Here is a 20,103-nt window from a genome sequence, read left to right as displayed (position 1 = left end):
CGGTGTCATGTGACGCATTAGTGTTACAAGGTCTCAGGTGTGAATGGGGAGCAGGTATGTTAAATTTGGTGTTATCACTCTCACTCTCTCATACTGGTCACTGGAAGTTCAACATGGCACCTCATGGCAAAGAACTCTCTGAGGATCTGAAAAAAAGAATTGTTGCTCTACATAAAGATGTCCTAGGCTACAAGAAGATTGCCAAAACCCTGAAACTGAGCTGCAGCACGGTGGCCAAGACCATACAGCGGTTTAACAGGACAGGTTCCACTCAGAACAGGGCTCGCCATGGTCGACCAAAGAAGTTGAGTGTACGTACTCAGCACACTGCATCAAATTGGTCTGCATGGCTGTCGTCCCAGAAGGAAGCGTCTTCTAAAGATGATGCACAAGAAAGCCCGCAAACAGTTTGCTGAAGACAAGCAGACTAAGGACATGGATTACTGGAACTATGTGCTGTGGTCTGATGAGACCATGTTGCCAATGTAGTCCTCTTCCACTATTCCATAATGACATCACAGAGCTGGTGGATGTTAGAGACCATGCGCTCCTCCACCTTACGTTTGAGGATGCCCCAATAGGGTTTAGGTCTGGAGATACAGTATGCTTGGCCAGTTCATCACCTTTACCCTCAGCTTCTTTAGCAAGGCAGTGGTCGTCTTGGAGGTGTGTTTGGGGTGGTTTTCATGTTGGAATACTGCCCTTCGGCCCAGTCTCTGAAGGGAGGGGATCATGCTCTGCTCCAGTATGTCACAGTACATGTTGGCATTCATGGTTCCCTCAATGATTATTTGGTTCAGATGGTGTCAAGCATGTGCGGCGCCAACCAGGTGAGAAGTACAAAGACAAGTGTGTCTTGCCTATAGTCAAGCATGGTGATGGGAGTGTCATGGTCTGGGGCTGCATGAGTGCTGCCAGCACTGGGGAGCTACAGTTCATTGAGGGAACCATGAATGCCAACATGTACTGTGACATACTGGAGCAGAGCATGATCCCCTCCCTTCAGAGACTGGGCCGAAGGGCAGTATTCCAACATGAAAACCACCCCAAACACACCTCCAAGACGACCACTGCCTTGCTAAAGAAGCTGAGGGTAAAGGTGATGGACTGGCCAAGCATACTGTATCTCCAGACCTAAACCCTATTGGGGCATCCTCAAACGTAAGGTGGAGGAGCGCATGGTCTCTAACACCCACCAGCTCTGTGATGTCATTATGGAATAGTGGAAGAGGACTACATTGGCAACATGTGAAGTTCTGGTGAACTCCATGCCCAAGAGGGTTAAGGCAGTGCTGGAAAATAATGGTGGCCACACAAAATATTGACACTTTGGGTAGGGTTGCCACCTCATCCCTTTAAAACCGCACACATATTAATTACACGGGTTCTTTGGCTGATAAGGGTGGTAATTAATCTCACTTGGTGCCTTATCTGCATTAAATTAGCCTCAGCTAATTAAATTAGTGTCCGGTTTTAAAGGGATAAGGTGGCAACCCTAACTTTGGACCCAATTTAGACATTTTCACTTAGGGGTGTACTCACTTTTGTTGCCAGCGGTTTAGACATTAATGGCTGTGTGTTGAGTTATTTTGAGGGGGCAGCAAATTTATACTGTTTTATACAGGCTGTACACTCATGACACAAAGTGTAATTTCTTCAGAGTTGTCACATGAAAAGATATAATAAAATATTTAAAAGAAATGTGAGGGTGTATTCACTTTTGTGAGATACTGTGTGCAAAGCAATTCGATTCATTGGGCACCAGACACTTTTTGAATGCAAAAGAGATTTTATTTCTCTTAACAGAACTTTGGGAGAGATGGTTAGGGCTAGGACACCCTTAGGCAGTTGCAAGATTAATTGTCAGACTCCAAGACTTTAACAGGAGGACAGCCATGCAGAGAAAGTCATCCAGCAAGATGCCACCTCTGCATGTGTAGGAATGCTTTCTCCTATGACAACAGTCTTTAACAGTTACTAACCCAAAGGCTACTTTCACACTGAGGCGTTTGCGGTAAAGCGCCACTATTTTTAGCATCGCTCTACCGCCGAAAAAGGGTCAAAACCATCCGCAAAGTGCTGCTGCAGCGGCACTTTGCCGGCGCTGCCCCATGGATTTCAGTGGGCAGGGGCGCTTTAGGTATACACCGCTCCTACAGCACTGCAAAGATGCAGCTTTCAGGACTTTTTTTACCATCCTGCAAGCGCACCGCTCCAGTGTGATAGCACTCGGGTTTTCACACTGGAGAGACAGGAGAGGCTCTTTACAGGCGCTATGCAGGCGCTATTTTTAGCGCTGTAGTGCCTGTAAAGCACCTTAGTGTGAAAGTAGCCAAAGTGTAACAGTGTCAGGGCTGGGCTCAGCCCTTCCTTCTCTGAGCTAGCCGCTCAGCTGTCGGCTAATTCCTATCTCTCCACAGTTACTCAGCTGTTGATGATATGCTGCTCGTCAGTCCTGCCTACTTAAGCCGTCCAGTCCAGAGGTTCTCTGCCTTCGCCTGGGTCAACATCACAGAAACTATCTCCTGCGATCCTGTTCAAGACTTGCTTTGCTGATATCCCTTCTGGCTCCAGATCCTGCTTGCTGTTCCACTACATTGATCCCTGACTTCTGGCTTGGCTGACTATCCATTCCGGTTACTGAATTTTGGCTATGTTTTGACTACGTTTGTTCTTTTAACTTTAATTATTAAACAAGTGTGATTTAACTGTACTTCTGTCTCAGCCTGATTTCATGGTTTCTGACAAACAGTTACTTCACTTCCACTACAATCACTCCTTGTAGTTCTTTAACCCACTGAGCTCCCAGTCTCTCACTAGACTAGTTGATTCACAGCCACTGAATCCCTTTGAGCTCCTCCAATCTTCACGGTAGTATCTTCCTCAAGCGTCACCCCTGCTTCTCCACTGGGTCCCTAGCTTGGCACTCTAGATACCTCTCAAGCTTCACCCTACTGGCCTGCTCGTTCCCTGGCTTGACACACAAGGCTGCTCTTCAAGCATCACCTCCGCTGGCTGGGTCCCTGGCTTGATACCCGCTGAAGTTTTTTGATTCTTCACCGCCCCCAGTTGGTGAAAATACTGCTTTGGTACTTGCTTCAGCTACTCACTGTGGTCTCTGGTAATAAGGTGGTGGGCCTCTTAGTGGCGACAGCTTCCCCTCTACCTCCGACCACGACAGGTTCTCCGGTTGGTAGAACCGTCACTTCTGGTTGGACTGCAAGCCGCAATCCCAACCCTGCGCTGCTCTCTTGCCTCGGGATAGGCCCTCAGACAGCGTAACAGCCAGATGTGCCCGGGATAGGCCCAAACTCCAGCCTAGCAGCCCGGGCAATACAACACCCGTCCACCCAGACAGCGGACCAGGTGGCACAAAACACTGATCACCTGACTCCACCCAAAATATATAAGTTCTCCCAACAGGCCAATGAATTCAAGAAAAATCCTGCCCATTGGCTGAGATGCCCCATATAGCCATAATCTGACCCTGCATTGCCCTTCTCATATCTAATTCCACCAGGTACCCGGTCACCTAGTGACAAAAGAGAAAAGTGCAGCAATCACAGACTGAAATCAATCGATCCCTAACAATTTGCCAAGGTAGTTACTCCTGGCAGGTAAATTTAGGAGCAACCCTGCCTAAACTCCAGGGTGCTAAATCCTCCCCCTGCCTACAAAACTAACTCAGAGTTTGCAGAAAAAATAATAATTTGAGCCCTCAAGCTTGAGAGTGAATGTCCTGGCAAAAACTGGGATAGGTGGGGAAACAGGGAAAGAGTAACAATAACAGTAATGTATGTGGCGTACCACAAGGAATAAACATAGTATCAAACACATAAAATGGTAGATCATATATGAGAAATATTAAATACTTTTATGTACAGCCTTAAAGGTAATGTTTAGTGTTGTCATCAGGTTGGATCCCTGTCTCTGCTTAGCCAAGGAAGACGTACCCATACAGCAACACCTGAAATAGACATCAAAAGCAATGCAAAGGCATCCTATCCTATTGTAACATGGTGCAATATATACATACGTGACTAAATGGTTTGCAATTGTCCCCAGCCGAAGACAGCATAGCAGTTTAAATACACCCTATAAGATATCTTTATTATATACATAATGAAAGCAGGCCCCATTCTCAGCCGAGTATGCCACCTCCTTTCCTAATCAAGCATAAAACTTTTTTTGTTAGGGTTTCATCAAGTAACAGTCCTGATGCATAGATGAGTCCATTATGCAAAGAAAGGTAAGCATTTGCCCCCTTTATCACAGCCTATTCTAACTAACTACACTCCCAGTGTCAATGACGTGTCACAGTCCATCAATTTCACTTGGGGTGAACAATACTTCCCAGTAGTTTTCCTTCTTCTTCAGGGACAACTCCGGGGACAAGGAGGCACAGCTGCATTTCAGACAACAAGCAGCCAGGCAATGGTGCAAGGGACCGCACTTTGGGACATTGGTCCCCTTGCAACGGTATCCTCAGTCTGTCCACATGACAGCCAGGGACTGAGATGGCTTCCTTCCTCAATGGAAGAAACCCCAACCTGCGGAAGATCACAGGTCACTTTTCAGGGTGGATCACCCCAACAACTTCAACATTAGCCAACATGGCTCAGATGGGCACTCTCTGCATCTGCCGGCAGCATTCAGTCCAGCACAATCCTGGCAGTACAGCTTTCTGGAATGTTCTCTACTAGCAACAACTTTGTATGTGGGTGTGAAGTGGCTCTCAGCATTGCGTCCTTGACGTCACACAACACACATTTTATAATCCACAAGGAGAGAAGAAGAAAAAAACACAGGTGCATCTTTATGGTGTTCACCAATAGTACCCGGGATTGGGCAAGATCAAGGTCTGTCCCTTTGCGTTCACTGTAGTGGAAAGGCGTTTGATGTACCTTTGGTCTGGCCTATGGATAACTGTCCAGCTTGATCTTACGGCCATAGCCCCAGGTATGTAGCATGGAGGTATATCTTTTGGCCACCTTAGGTGACAATTTCAGAAAGTCTAACTTGAGAGAGATCTGGAGGAAACTGCGCACAGCGTCATCCACTCATTGGCTTTATTTCTCCAAGATTTCCTCTTCCAGGTGAGCGGGTATGTAAGGATATAGGTACCCATATTCCTCTGCTACCTTCTTTATAATGATCCACTGTATCTTGGACAGCCAAGGCAGGGTCTTAAGGTCTCCATATCAGGGTAGGACCCGAGCGTCTGGAGCACGCTGAACCGAGCACCTAGCAACGACATCTGGCTTCTGATCAGGCTCAATTACAAGCATATGCGTAATAGGGCGAACTTTTGCAACCCATTGGGCCCAACAATCTTCCTCAAAAGATCTGGTGATACTGATCAGCGGGGCTGCATTGGCAGACAGCTTAATTTCCACATTAGCAGCTCCTGCACATCACTCATTGGCTCCTTGTGACTGTCAATCCACTTCCCGGTACAGGACAAAGTGTCCGAAAACAGTTCCACTAGCCCATCAGACAGAACGTCTGAATCCGTTATGGTAGAACACTCTTCGGCCAGGATATAATTGCGCTTGCCTTAACTGGCACAACTGTATTATCCCCTTTAACGGCAACAAAACTTGTTGTTGGAAAGTCCAAACGTGTGTACACAAGTCCGTCGCACAAAAGTTCATGCATGCTCTGAATCAAGCAGCAGGAGCCGCACTGGCTATTGAACTTCCTTTTTCTCAGCTTGTCGTACGTCTTATACAACACCGCATTCCCACGTTCGGAATTGTTGGCCAACATTTGTGTGACCATGTGTATGCAAGTTTGAGCCAACAACCTTTGAAAAAAAATCCACGGTTTTGTTGGCGGAAAGTACGATTGTTTGTATGAGGCAAAAGGATGGGTCCACACATTTTTGTTGCTGTAAATTGTGGTACCACACTATGCATGGGTTGTTTCAGGGCCAGTCATTTTGAATCACACTCCAAAGCACTAAAACAACGCACAATAATGAACTTCTCTGCACAGCGTTTCCAAAAAAGGGTCAGGTTCAAAAAGGGTCAAAGCACATTTCCATTCCTTTCCAAATCAATGAGCTGCCTTAGTACACTTGATGTAACATGCATTAATGTGCATGTGTTGATGCACTTTTAAAGGTGTGAACCCAGTCTCAGATATATAAACTAAATACGTCACAATATCGATAAAAAAGGCAGTGAGAATAGAGTCTTCTGTCTCTTTTGTCTTATGCCTTTTGCTTGCCTTTGTCCCCTTTTAAGGAAATTTTGCCTTGCTTCCTATTCTGCCTGGAAGCGAAGAGAAATCTGTCAAGTGGGGAAAAAGCATTTATACGTTGTAAACTGACCATGGTTCTAACTCCTCCCCACTCTATGCGCAACTAACAAATTCATTTTGACACAGTTGGACTTTAAAGCTGAGCTCCGGGAATTAACTTTCTTTTTAAACTTTCATTGGTCCAGCTTGGTTACATCTAATTCTTCATATTTCACATCCAGAGAGCTGATGGGGAAGCAAAAATTCACTGTTATAGCCTGCATTATATACAGTCAGCACTGGTCTCTGGTTGAGTGACTTGCCATCTGTAAACTGAACACAGGGGGTCACTTGGTTGGCATCCCCACCATTCAGCATAGCTTATTTTCAACAAATGTATTTATTATAGGTACTTTTATAGCACCGTCAATTTATGCAGCACTTTACATACTTATTATCCATCTGTCCCTGATTTCAAGGAGCTTAAAATCTAGGGTCCCTAACTCACATTCATATATACACATACTAGGGCGAATTAACCTACCAGCAGTGCTTTGAAGTGTGGGAGGAAACCCACGCAGGCATAGGGAGAATGTGCAGACTCCAGGCAGGTAGTGCCGTGATTGGGATTTTAACCGATGACCCCAGAGCTGCTAGGCTGAAGTGCTAACCACTTATACTTAGCCACTGTGCTATCCTAGGTTTTCTCTGATTGAACCTGGTTTCCATAGGTTGGAATTGATGGACTTGTTTTTCTACCTCACCTACTATATGTAACTATGTAACTATGAGACGGAGAGGAGAGGCCATCACCACATCGTCCAATCAGAGAACACCTTGTATTCATTGAAAAAACTACAATACATTCTCTATAGTGCAGAGATGCCAAGAAAGTGTCCCCTTGTGTTCAGTATACAGATGGCAAGCACTCAGAGAGAGACCAGAACTGACTTACAGTGGGGCAAAAAAGTATTTAGTCAGCCACCAATTGTGCAGGTTCTCCCACTTAAAAAGATGAGCGAGGCCTATAGTTGTCATCATAGGTATACCTCAACTATGAGAGACAAAATGTGGAAACAAATCCAGACAATCACATTGTCTGATTTAGAAAGAATTTATTTGCAAATTATGGTGGAAAATAAGTATTTTGTCAATATCAAAAGTTCATCTCAATACTTTGTTATATATCCTTTGTTGGCAATGACAGAGGTCAAACGTTTTCTGTAAGTCTTCACAAGGTTGTCACACACTGTTGCTGGTATGTTGGCCCATTCCTCCATGCAGATCTCACCTAGAGCAGTGATGTTTTGGGGCTGTCGCTGGGCAACACGGACTTTCAACTCCCTCCAAAGGTTTTCTATGGGGTTGAGATCTGGAGACTGGCTAGGCCACTCCAGGACCTTGAAATGCTTCTTACGAAGCCACTCCTTCATTGCCCAGGTGGTGTGTTTGGGATCATTCTCATGCTGAAAGACCCAGCCACATTTCATCTTCAATGCCCTTGCTGATGGGAGGAGGTTTGCACTCAAAATCGCACGATACATGGCCCCATTCATTCTGTCATGTACACGGATCAGATGTCCTGTTCCCTTTGCAGAGAAACAGCCTCAAAGCATGATGTTGCCACCCCCATGCTTCACAGTAGGTATGGTGTCCTTTGGTTGCAACTCAGCATTCTCTCTCTTCCAAACACGACGAGTTGTGTTTCTACCAAACAGTTCTACTTTGGTTTCATCTGACCATATGGCAGTCTCCCAATTCTCTTCTGGATCATCCAAATGGTCTCTAGCAAATCTCAGACAGGCCCCGGACATGTACTGGCTTAAGCAGGGGGGACACGTCTGGCCCTGCAGGATCTGAGTCCCTGGCGGCGTAGTGTGTAACTGATGGTAGCCTTTGTTACGTTGGTCCCAGCTCTCTGCAGGTCATTCACTAGGTCCCCCCGTGTGGTTCTGGGATTTTTGCTCACCGTTCTTGTGATCATTTTGACCCCATGGGGTGAGATCTTGCGTGGAGCCCCAGATTGAGGGAGATTATCAGTGGTCTTGTATGTCTTCCATTTTCTAATTATTGCTCCCACAGTTGATTTCTTCACACCAAGCTGCTTGCCTATTGCAGATTCAGTCTTCCCAGCCTGGTGCAGGTCTACAATTTTGTTTCTGGTGTCCTTCGACAGCTCTTTGGTCTTCACCATAGTGGAGTTTGGAGCGTGACTGTTTGAGGTTGTGGACAGGTGTCTTTTATACTGATAACAAGTTCAAACAGGTGCCATTAATACAGGTAATGAGTGGAGGACAGAGGAGCCTCTTAAAGAAGAAGATACAGGTCTGTGAGAGCCAAAAATCTTGCTTGTTTGTAGGTGACCAAATACTTATTTTCCACCATAATTTGCAAATAAATTATTTCAAAAATCAAACCAATGTGATTGTCTGGATTTGTTTCCACATATTGTCTCTCATAGTTGAGGTATACCTATCATGACAATTACAGGCCTCTCTCATCTTTTTAAGTGGGAGAACTTGCACAATTGGTGGCTGACTAAATACTTTTTTGCCCCACTGTATGTAGCACTACCAGATAGAATTTCTGCACCTCAGAGGCCCTACGGATGTGAGATTTGAAGAATTAGATGTAACCAAGTTAGACCAGTGAAGTTTAAAAAGAAAGATCATTCCTGGTGTTCAGGTTCATCATTGGAATATGAATATTATTATTATTATATGTAGTATTAATGGTCACTAATCTAATTTTTGACAGTCTCGTTTGGTAATTCTGTTTTTCTATTTTTTATTTTTTTTTTGATATTGAGGTAAGCATTGGCCATGTTGTGAGTAATCACCCTGCACCAGCCTAAAGTTTACAATAATATGCGACTAATACTTCTTTGGCATGCGCTTTATTAATTGAATTATTGGCAAGAAAGGCCACTTAGCTGGATGCAGCGATGTGTAGCTTGCTTACGCACTGACACACAGTGTGCATCCGCTTCTTGCTCTTCTTAATTATCTGCAAGTAATTTTGTTAATTATATTTGCATAATAGAGTTTATAAGGCTTGTGTGAGGTGTATAAGAGGTATGTGCTGTTTTAATTTTTGCACTAATGAATTCAGTAATTGGATTATTTAAATCTTGTATCTTTCTGTGGAGAAGCGTTCCTATTTAAGTACCAACTCTGCTTAGAACTGACCATTGGGTTACTGAGATTCCTGCAAGCTGAAGGACACAATGGTTGCTTGTTATCCAAGTTTGGCTCATGTGTACAAAGCTGGATGATGGTGTCACCCTCCATATATGAGCTATCCTTATTGTAACTTTACAGGAAATGTAAACCCTCATTAGATGACCTTTAGTTTGCTAATACATTGTGTATCCTAAACAAGGGCTATGCGTTTTTTTTTTTTTTTTTTTTATCCTTCATTTTCAAAACCCAAGGAAAGAACTTAAAGTGATTTTAAAGGCTCGTTTTTTTTCCCCTATAAAAATAACAAACATGTTATACTTACCTGCTCTGTTGCAGTGGATTTGCACAGAGAAGCCCGGATCCTCCTCTTCTGGGGTCCCTCTTCTGTGATCCTGGCAAGCGGCTTGCTTTTGGGTGCACTGGTCAAGGGGGAGGAACCAGGAGCACTGGCACGGGATTCGAGAAGAAGAGGATCTGGGCTGCTCTGTGCAAAACCATTACACAGAGCAGGTAAGTATTACATGTTTGTTTTTAAATAGAGCTAAACCTTTAATACCACTTTAATCGACTTTGCTATAACCGAATGACGGCTACAGCGCAGATGGCCAGTTCTGGGAGGCTGTCATATGACGTCCTTCCGTGATCGCGCTCTGTGATCAGCAGTGTCCTCCAGACATTGCTGATCACAGATTGAAGTAAAGAGCCAGTGGCTCTTTATCTCGTGATCAGCTGTGTCCAATCGCAGCTGATCACGATGTAAACAGAAGCCAGTTATCGTCTTTCCTTTCCTCATGCTGACAGCGTGAGGAAGGGAGAAGAGGGCTGATAATCGGCTTCTGTAAAAGGGACATTTACACTGATAATCAGGGCACTGATTATCAGTGTCCTGATCAGGGCTGCTGATAAGTGGGGGACCACCAGCCCTCCCGTACCGGGCCTGGATCTGCCATCCCAGCAGCGGACTATTTCATCACTTTTGGGTTTAGGCGGATTAATCTGCCATAGAGCCTCGGCCGTGAGCGATGCGGCGGATTAATCTGCCTAGACCTGAAATAGTCTGCTCTCTGTCCCCCCAGCCCCCACTAAACACAGGGGGCCTGGAAACATTTGTTCTCTAAATAGCTGCACAGCAGGGGATAAACTTATTGGTTGACTGGATTTGGGAGTCCCTGCCCTCTCTACCTCCGGGCCCCCCAAGTTCCCTTCAGCCCTAGTTGCCCAGCTTGGTAGTGCTCAGGAGGAAGGGATAGGACCGGATGTGCCAGCAGTGTACAGCTGGTCCCAGGCTCCCAGCTCCAGGAGGAACCACCTGCAGGAGAAGCACTGCACCCAGGCCCCAGGTAGAAGAAGCTGTCCAGACCAGGTACTGGGGGGGGACTAGAAATTCTGCATTTGAACTCTTGGGTAATACCAAGCACGTTTGGAGTGACACATCTGAGGGGCATTGCTATGGATTAGGCTACACTAACCACAGTGGATCACTTTTCAGAGGGTGTTTGACAGGTGGCAAGGAAGCATTATATTGCCTCCTCACAATTGGATTTAATCCCTAAAAACCTGCACCTGACTTAGTTGTACATGGTTGTGAGGTGTCCCCATTCAGTGGAGTGGCATGCATTTGGCCACTGAACGTGATTCGCTGCCTTTGCCATTACCCCCCCCCCCCAACCACTGCATTTACGTACCCAGTACATACTTCTGAAACTACACTGTGTATGTTACATAGTCCTGACCCCTGCACTCTGTACATTACATATTCTTGACACCTGCATTTTGTAAATTGTATACATACACCTGATACCTGCCCTCCCACTGTTAGTGCAGTTTTGCCACATCCTTGTTTCTCCAAGGCACACAGTACATGCTGCCTCCTTTTTCTCTGCTTGCTGCCTGCGGGCTAGGGGGAGCGGTGGTTGGCCTTAGGCCCCAAGCCTTGTCAGGTAGGCTGTATGGTGCCCCATGATTTCTAACAGCAGCCCTGGTCCTGATTATCATTGCAGTCCCCAACAGTGCACACTAGTGCTGCTAATCTGTGTAAACCAGTGCTGCCAATCAGGGCCTCCTCTTTAATGTCACCTATTAGTGCTGCCTACAAGCGCCCATCAGTGCCTCCTCATCAGTGCCCACCAGTGCAGCCTATTGGTACCCATCAGTGCAGTGAATGAGAACAATTAACTGTCTGCAAATTTTTTTTAACAAACTAAGAAAAAGTTTATTTTTTATACTTTTTGGTATTCTTTCATTTATTTAGCAAAAAAATAGAAAACCCAGTGGTGATTAAATACCACCAAAAGAAAGCCCTATTTGTGTGAAAAAAAATGATAAAAATTTTGTTTGGGTGTAGCATTGCATTGTCATTCAAAGTGTGACAGCTAAAAATTGACCTGGGCAAGAAGGGGGTAAAAGTGCCCAGTAGGCAACTGGTTAAACTGAAAGTTCAGTTAGACTTTAAATAAATTATGAATGTGCACACAAATCCTATAAGGTATTTTACATTGTAGTTTTTCTATAACGCATGTACTGTATATCTTTGAAACTGTAATACAAATGCACCAGTTATGTATGTCACTATTGTACCAATAGTCAGATTTGAAGCAGAAAATACATATAAGATGTGAGCTAAATCCATGGTAAAAAAAAAAAAATCAATGCTAGAAAAATTGAATTTCAACCATTTTCTCCCGGATCAATAAAATAAATTTTAAGACATACGTTACTTACCAAAAACTTTAGTTTACTCAAGTTATAGATTTTTATATCTTATTACCAAACTATTGAAACCGATCTGTATACACAAAATAGCCGCAGACGACAAATTAAATTGATTGCCAATGTTTGTTTCAATGGAAGGCTACCGAAAGGCGCTAGGCTGGGATGTAGTTGTATTTGAGCACTAGAGGGCGACAACATCAAACAAAAGAGGAGGCGAAACGTTAGGAAGCGTATCATTTCTCAGTAGAATCTCTGTCTGATGATTTGGAAGTTGCTTGTTCTTGGATATTCCTGATTCAATGCTTTATTTAGAACTGCTAAATAAATTATAGCTAAGGAGAGTGTAAGAGCTGACTCAATTATGTGATGGGGATTTAACAAACGCTTGTTCCGCTTTGAAATCTTTCATGTGGAATAATAGGAACCTCTGCCTGTTATCATGTCTAATGCAGGCTTGCTATGTTGGGACTTTATTATTATTAATATTATTATTATTATTTTACTATTATTACAGTGTAGTCATTTAATATTAGAGCAGCAAACTTATGTTTTATGCAGATTAGATCAGCTCATACGTCTAACAAGGGTGTGAAAAAATCGTGTTTATTCTACTTCTATTCTGGCTTTTAAAGTGAACCTTCACTTTTTGTTCTTTAGTTGAATTTACTTCTCCTCCCTTCACTTTTCTGCAATTTTTTAAATGGGAGGAATGCATTTCTGGCATTTTTTGTGGAGAGCAGCCTGCGCGTCTACATTTATCACCTAGGTAAGAATGACATTCCCCCCAGTGCCGTTGCTATGGGGGTGCGGCACCCGTGTGACTCCATCAAGTAGGAAGTCTGATGGTGTCACTCCCATCCCCCCCCGACAGCTCTTGGATCGGTGCGCCGGAACTGACTGCATCATTTACAGGGGCTGATGCCGACACCAAAACTAAACTTGTGCTGGGACCAATCCTATTTAATTTTTTCATAAATGACCTGGAGGATGGGGTAAACAGTTCAATCTCTGTATTTGCAGATGATACTAAGCTAAGCAGGGCAATAACTTCTCTGCAGGATGTGGAAACCTTTCAAAAAGATTCAAACAAATTAATGGGGTGGGCAACTACATGGCAAATGAGGTTCAATGTAGAAAAATGTAAAATAATGCATTTGGGTGGCAAAAATATGAATGCAATCTATACACTGGGGGGAGAACCTCTGAGGGAATCTAGGATGGAAAAGGACCTGGGGGTCCTAGTAGATGATAGGCTCAGCAATGGCAAGCAATGCCAAGCTGCTGCTAACAAAGCAAACAGTATATTGTCATGCATTAAAAAGGGGATTAACTCCAGAGATAAAATGATAATTCTCCCGCACTACAAGACACTGGTCCGGCCGCACCTGGAGTATGCTGTCCAGTTCTGGGCACCAGTCCTCAGGAGGGATGTACTGGAAATGGAGCGAGTACAAAGAAGGGCAACAAAGCTAATAAAGGGTCTGGAGGATATTAGTTATGAGGAAAGGTTGCGAGCACTGAACTTATTCTCTCTGGAGAAGAGACGCTTGAGAGGGGATATGATTTCAACTTACAAATACCGTACTGGTGACCCCACAATAGGGATAAAACTTTTTCGCAGAAGGGAGTTTAACAAGACTTGTGGCCACTCGTTAAAATTAGAAGAAAAGAGGTTTAACCTTAAATTACGTAGAGGGTTCTTTACTGTAAGAGCGGCAAGGATGTGGAATTCCCTTCCACAGGCGGTGGTCTCAGCAGGGGGCATTGATAGTTTTAAGAAACTATTAGATAAGCACCTGAACGACCACAACATACAGGTATATACAATGTAATACTGACATATAATCACACACATAGGTTGGACTTGATGGACTTGTGTCTTTTTTCAACCTCACGTACTATGTAACTATGTGACCTGCCCAGCGCCCTGCAGGACACTGTGGCAGGCTAGACAGGAAAGAGCCCCCTTGGGGAGAGTGTAACTTGGTGTGTTTCCCACACCAGGTGACACCAATCCCAGTGATGCCACTGATTCTCCCCGCCCAAAGCCTCCTGAGATAGCCACATCATGCATCCCAGGAGGCATTGGCTCTGTGTAGAACCCACTGCACATGTACACTGTAACAATATCGGAGATCCAGAAGATGCAGTTGCCATCCTGATGATGTCACAAAAAATATGGTGCCACAGGACCCTGTCCTCACAGTAGGACAACACTGGATTCGATGGACTGGTGAGTATACTATGTCAGCTCAACCCAGCACACCAGTTAAGAAGGGGTTCATTTTAAAATGAACCCCTGGAGTGAAATTCCTCTTTAACAATTTCTACAAAACATTAAGAGGGACAATTCGATTGGCTGCTATGGACAACACAGACGCCATTCAATTTGGGTGCATACTATAGAAAGTGCCATATATGCCTTAAGAAGTCCATAAATTAGTTTTATTAAAGCGGTTGTAAACTGCTGTTTTTTTAAATTTTTTTGGGAACCTGCAAGGTAAAGGCATAATGTGCTAGTATGCATTGCATACTAGCACATTATGTTAAACTTATCTTTAAACAAAGCTCTTCAAGCACTGAAGAAGTCAGCGCTACAGGGGCTTCCATCTTCACCCGTCTTGCTTTCCCGGGTCCGTGGACTCCGGCTCTGTGACTGGCTGGAGCCGCGATGATGTCACTCCCACATATGCGCACAGGAGCTGCCATTCACGGCAAGGGCTCTAAAGGAACGGCACAGGTGGTCGTTGCTTCAGAGTGCATGCGCCAGTGATGTCACTGGCTGCATGGAATGTAAATATCTCCTAAATGGTGACCGTTTAAGAGATATTTACACTACCTATAGGTAAGCCCATAATAATGCTTACCTATAGGTAAAAGCAAAAGATGGAAGTTTACTTTCTCTTTAAGAGTTACATTCCCTTACAACCAACGCATTTTGGTCCCCCCTTTATCAGTGCTGAAAAAATAATTTGGAAAGGAATCATGACTCATAAATAAATATAACACATTTCTTTGCCATACATCAATCTACACAAATGATGTGTCCTACCATGGGCAGTAATTCTTAGAGAGATGTCTGAAAAGTAAACCCGTCGCCCGCCCCCCCACCCCCCCACCCCCCCCCCATTCACCAGACCTGAGCTTGACTTTTACATTTGAACAGTTTTGTTTTCTGAGAACAATCAATTGATGTTTTATTAGCATATTAGCCTGCAGTTTTTCTTCCAATACTGTAAAAATTCAGGAAGACATGTAGGAAATCAATGTTATTACTTCTTCCAATTTCTACAGAGCTTAGCCTTGGATTACACACACAACTTGTTGTTTTCATATGGAAAGAGCAGAGTTCAGCTACCAACAGTCTGTAATATGCACTTTCATCATTCAAAAAAATGAAGAAAAAAAAATCACACCTGAATCACATATGGATTATATTTTGGCTGCATTATCTAGGGGAAAATAATGTTCTATCAAATGTAGTAGCCATTGCACACCATGTGCTTTGATCCAATACCTTATCCTCCCTCTCTACCACAGAACAGTCTATTATCGGATGGGGACAACATAATAGGCCTAGGGGACAGAAAGCAAAAATCTGACACTTTGAACTTGGCATACACTATATTGTCAAAAGTACTGGGACACCTGCCCTTACACTCACATAAACTTTAATTGCCTTGGTCGGTAGGGTTCAATATTGGGTTGGCCCACCCTTTGCAGCTATAACAGCTCTAACTCTTCTGGGAAGGCTGTCCACAAGGTTTAGGAGAGTGTCTATGGGAATGTTTGACCATTCTTCCAGAAGCACATTTGTGAGGTCAGGCGCTAATGTTGGACAAGAAGGCCTGGCTCGCAGTTTGCACTGTAATTCATCCCAAAGATGTTCTGTCGGGTTGAGGTCAGGACTCTGTGCAGGTCAGTCATGTTCCTCCACCCCAAACTCACTCATCCATGTCTTTATTGACCTTGCTTTGTGCACTGGTGTGCAGTCATGTTGGAACAGGAAGGGGCCATCCCCAAACTGTCCCACAAAGTTGGGAGCATGAAATTGTCCAATATAAGTTCATGTGCGTGTAAAGGCAGGTAAATACTTTTGGTAATATAGTGTATAAAGTATAGGTTTTAGGAGGGGGAGGGAGCATTTTTATAATTAGTTATGTATAGCCGGGAACACTGCTTTAACTAAGAATTTGATATTTTATTAACCTCCCTGACGGTATTCCCGAGTGTGGCTCGGGGTTCAATTTCAGCACCATTAGCGGTAACCCCCCAGCCACACTCGGGGTTACATCTCAGAATCCTGGTGCAGTGTTACTTACCTTGTCCTCAGGATCCTGCGATGTCCCCCCGCGGTGTCTGCGGGCTCTGTCCTCCTCCGAAGCCTCTCTGTGCCAGGCTCCATTCCCTGTGAGCGTTGCGACGCATGGGGGGCGGAGCCTGGCGACAAATAAAAAAAAAATGTAAAAATCATAACGCATACAGTAAACTGTAATCTTACAGATTACATTACTGTATGAAATCATTTCACATCTCTTTTGTCCCCAGTGCTTTGCCCAATGCCCTGCATGCAGTTTTATATTATATATACTGTTCTTTCTGCCTGGAAACTTGAGATTGTCCATAGCAACCAAAAAGTGTCCCTTTACATCAAAAGTGGCTTTAGACCAGCTAGAAAACAGCGATAATAAATTAGAACACGTGCAGAATTGAGCGATAGTGAATCGTGGGGAAATTTTATTTTATTATTATTATATTATTACTTTTTTTAAATAATTATATTTATTTATTATATTATAATTTATGATTTTGTGTTTCAAACTTCATTATACCCAGGATATCTATTAGACTCTTGTTTGGAGAGATTTAAGTGTGTTATGGCCAACTTTCTATGCAAAATAATTATACCGCTTTGAGACGCAAAAATCTGAAATAATCATACCTCCAGTGAGGTTAAAGTGAAACTCCCAGTTTTCTTTTCTTTTTTGGATAGCGTGGGGAAGGTTGACCCCTGCCCACTCTATCCAAAATATAGAAAAAATAAAATAAAATGCCTTTTTGAAAAAAAAAATAAAACAGGAGTTTAGTAAATCAAAAGCATTGATCATGTATACTGTACTGACTAGTGTTAAGGACTAGACGTACTGTACTGATTGTATTGCTGTAAATTCCAAGCTTTATAGTGCAGAGCGGACAGTCACGCTTGGAACTTGAGAACTGACAAGGACTGTGAGTCACTTCCATCTGCATGAACAAATAACAGAGGCCAAGGGGCCTTCTCCACACATCCAGCCCTCTATTCACTCGCTGATTGGATCAGTTACTGCACAGCTGTTCATGGCACTCAGCACCAAACTGACAGTGAAATCACTCTGGATGGACTGACATTCTGAACAAATATATATATATATATATATATATATATATATATATATATATATATATATAATGTATATATGTATGTATGTTTGTGTGTGTGCATTGTTTTCATTTCCTTTTACAATAAAGAGTAGCTTGCATTGGTCCCAATACACACGTCAAATTATGTGCGTTTTGCCTCTGGATGCACCTGGTAGCTTATTGTGCTTTGCTATTCAGCTGTGATTATGTGTGATCGGTCTATCTGTGCTTACACAAAGAAGAATTTGGTGGGTCCTGGGACTGGATTGCTGGTTCTCTGCAGCTAAACACATGTAAATTCTTGTGCATTTGCATCTAGACACAGGAGAAATGAACCTGGGAAGTATAACGTTTGTTTATACTCCCCAGATCAGTTTATCCTGAGGCATGCGTGCAAGAACTCTTACGCTGGCTATACACCATACAACCTGATTGTACAATCTATGTACAATCTCCTTTAGAGTTACCCAAACTGTAGTAGGAGGACACCTAAATAATCCAATGATTTTCTATCAAATCAGACAGATGGGCCTTTGCACTACATAGTTAATGGTAGAGGAGATTGTACAATCAGGTTGTATGGTATATGGCCATCTTTAGGCTGCATCCCTGTGCATACTAAATATAATTCTTCTTTGGACTTGTTTACATCTGCGTTCTTAGGATCGCTTTTCAGAGAGTGGTGCAGGCGCATCTTCTGAATGCGGTTTTTTGTTTTATCTTGACAGCTGAACAGGGTTTTTGAATGAGAATGCACTGCAACCGCAAGGCTAGCGTTTGGCTTGTAGTTGCAGTGCAGCCCCATTTATTTGAATAGGTCATGTTTAGCAGCGGTACTGCCTGCCAGATACAACAGGGGGTATCATTTTTGCTGCATCACAGCCAAGCTAAGCATGTGTATAACCCCTTCCTTAAGGGGGTGGCGGGGCCGTTGGGGAGTGGTAAATGCACAACTCAACTGCCTATTTCTACCAACCCAATTGAAAATGTAAACTAAAGCTGACCATACATGGATCACATTTCGGATAGTTTAGCAGGAATTGGGTGAATTTTGATCTATGTATGACCATTCTCGCACAAAAGTAGTTTCCCTAGCGATTGACTCGGGACTGTTGGTCTATTTTCACTTCGCTTGCAGCACTGATCAGTGTATTCCGGTAGTGTAGGAGTCCAGACAATAGCGCATCCACCTCGAATGTCTGGATGGGGGAACCAGTGTTTTTTTTTTTTTTTGATCAGCCGGCTTTTGAGTGTTAATACATTTTAATGGCCAGACTAAATCAACATCCTGGCCAATGAATTCCATTAACGCTCAAAAGCTCAATGCGCCTAAACACGCTTATTTTCTAAGCAGATTTTCTCTTGCCAGGAGTTCTGGCATTCAGTGGAGAAAGGGAAATACCCAGTGTGCATGAGGCCTAAATCTTAACAGATGGAAAACTTGCCCACAATGTATCTTAATACTGATTGCTTTGACTTTAAGGCCTGGTTTACATATATGCAAAGTAAAACCTCATCCCATTTGCATGACATGTGAACAAAACCAGCTTTCTATGGAGCCGGTATACATATGTGCGGGCCGGCCACAGTGCGATTTTAAAAAGTCAGGTATGACTTTTGGTCCGGTTCAGGTGGGATTTTCAATGTCACACACTTTAAAAATGTGCATCTTTTAGAAAACACAGGGCCCCAAACAGCATGACAGTGCTGATAGATTTATCAGTCCCTTTCTCTGCAACCTCAGCTGCACAGATGACTGAATAGGAAGCACTCTGAGGCTTCCTGCTCATTCACAAACTGAAACATAGAAAATACAGTTTACTATGCTTTAGTGATGAATGGATTCATTGTTACTGGTGGCTAGGGATGGGCGAATGGTTCAGCCCGAGCATAAATTCGGGAAGAACTTTCGTTGTTCGGCCGTTCTGCGAACATCCGCACAAACAGGTTATTCGACCGTTTGTTTGGCCCCCCGAACTGACCACAATACATTGTGGTGCTGAACAGTGCATTGCAAGCAATGATTGGCTGAAGCAGTGATAGCTTCAGCCAATCAGGGCACAGAGCACTGTCAGAGTCATGATTGGACACTGTCATCATGACTTTATCCAATCATGGCTCATTCCTGCCCCACAGTATAAAAGTGTTCTTTCAATGGCAGCCATTTTCAGTGTGATTTCGGCATGGAGAGAGATAGAACAGGGCTCTGTTCACTGCTATTAGTTAGTTAGTGTGCTATACTGTGCTAGTTTGCTTCAATTGTCAGTGTAGAATATTAGTTTAGTGTCAGTCTAGGGAAAGTGTGAGTGTAGTGAGGAGGACCATCATTCAGCTTTGCATAGTGTGCAGCTAGAGTAGGGACAGCTCAGATAGTTTCACTGTAGTGTAGTGAGACCGTGTCAGTAATCTTTACATTAGTGTATAGCTAAAGTAGGGACAGTTCAGATAGCGTCAGTGTAGTGACACCGTCTATTTGATTGCGTTACTGCCAGTTTAATGCCATTTACTTCTGTGTGCGTTACTGCCAGTTTAACGCCATATAGTTTTGTGTGCATTACTGCCAGTT

At 43.6% G+C, this 20,103-nt stretch overlaps 1 protein-coding gene across 4 annotated transcripts in view; it reads left to right on the top strand.

Annotated features, from left to right (window-relative positions):
* LOC141116857 (cytosolic beta-glucosidase-like) overlaps positions 1 to 20,103 on the top strand; it is a 220,508-nt gene that overhangs the window by 55,779 nt on the left and 144,626 nt on the right. The gene's annotated exons all lie outside the window — the stretch shown is intronic.

Source organism: Aquarana catesbeiana, linkage group LG01, assembly GCF_042186555.1.
Source record: "Aquarana catesbeiana isolate 2022-GZ linkage group LG01, ASM4218655v1, whole genome shotgun sequence".
NCBI lineage: Eukaryota > Metazoa > Chordata > Amphibia > Anura > Ranidae > Aquarana > Aquarana catesbeiana.
This window is presented reverse-complemented; position numbering and strand designations above follow the sequence as displayed.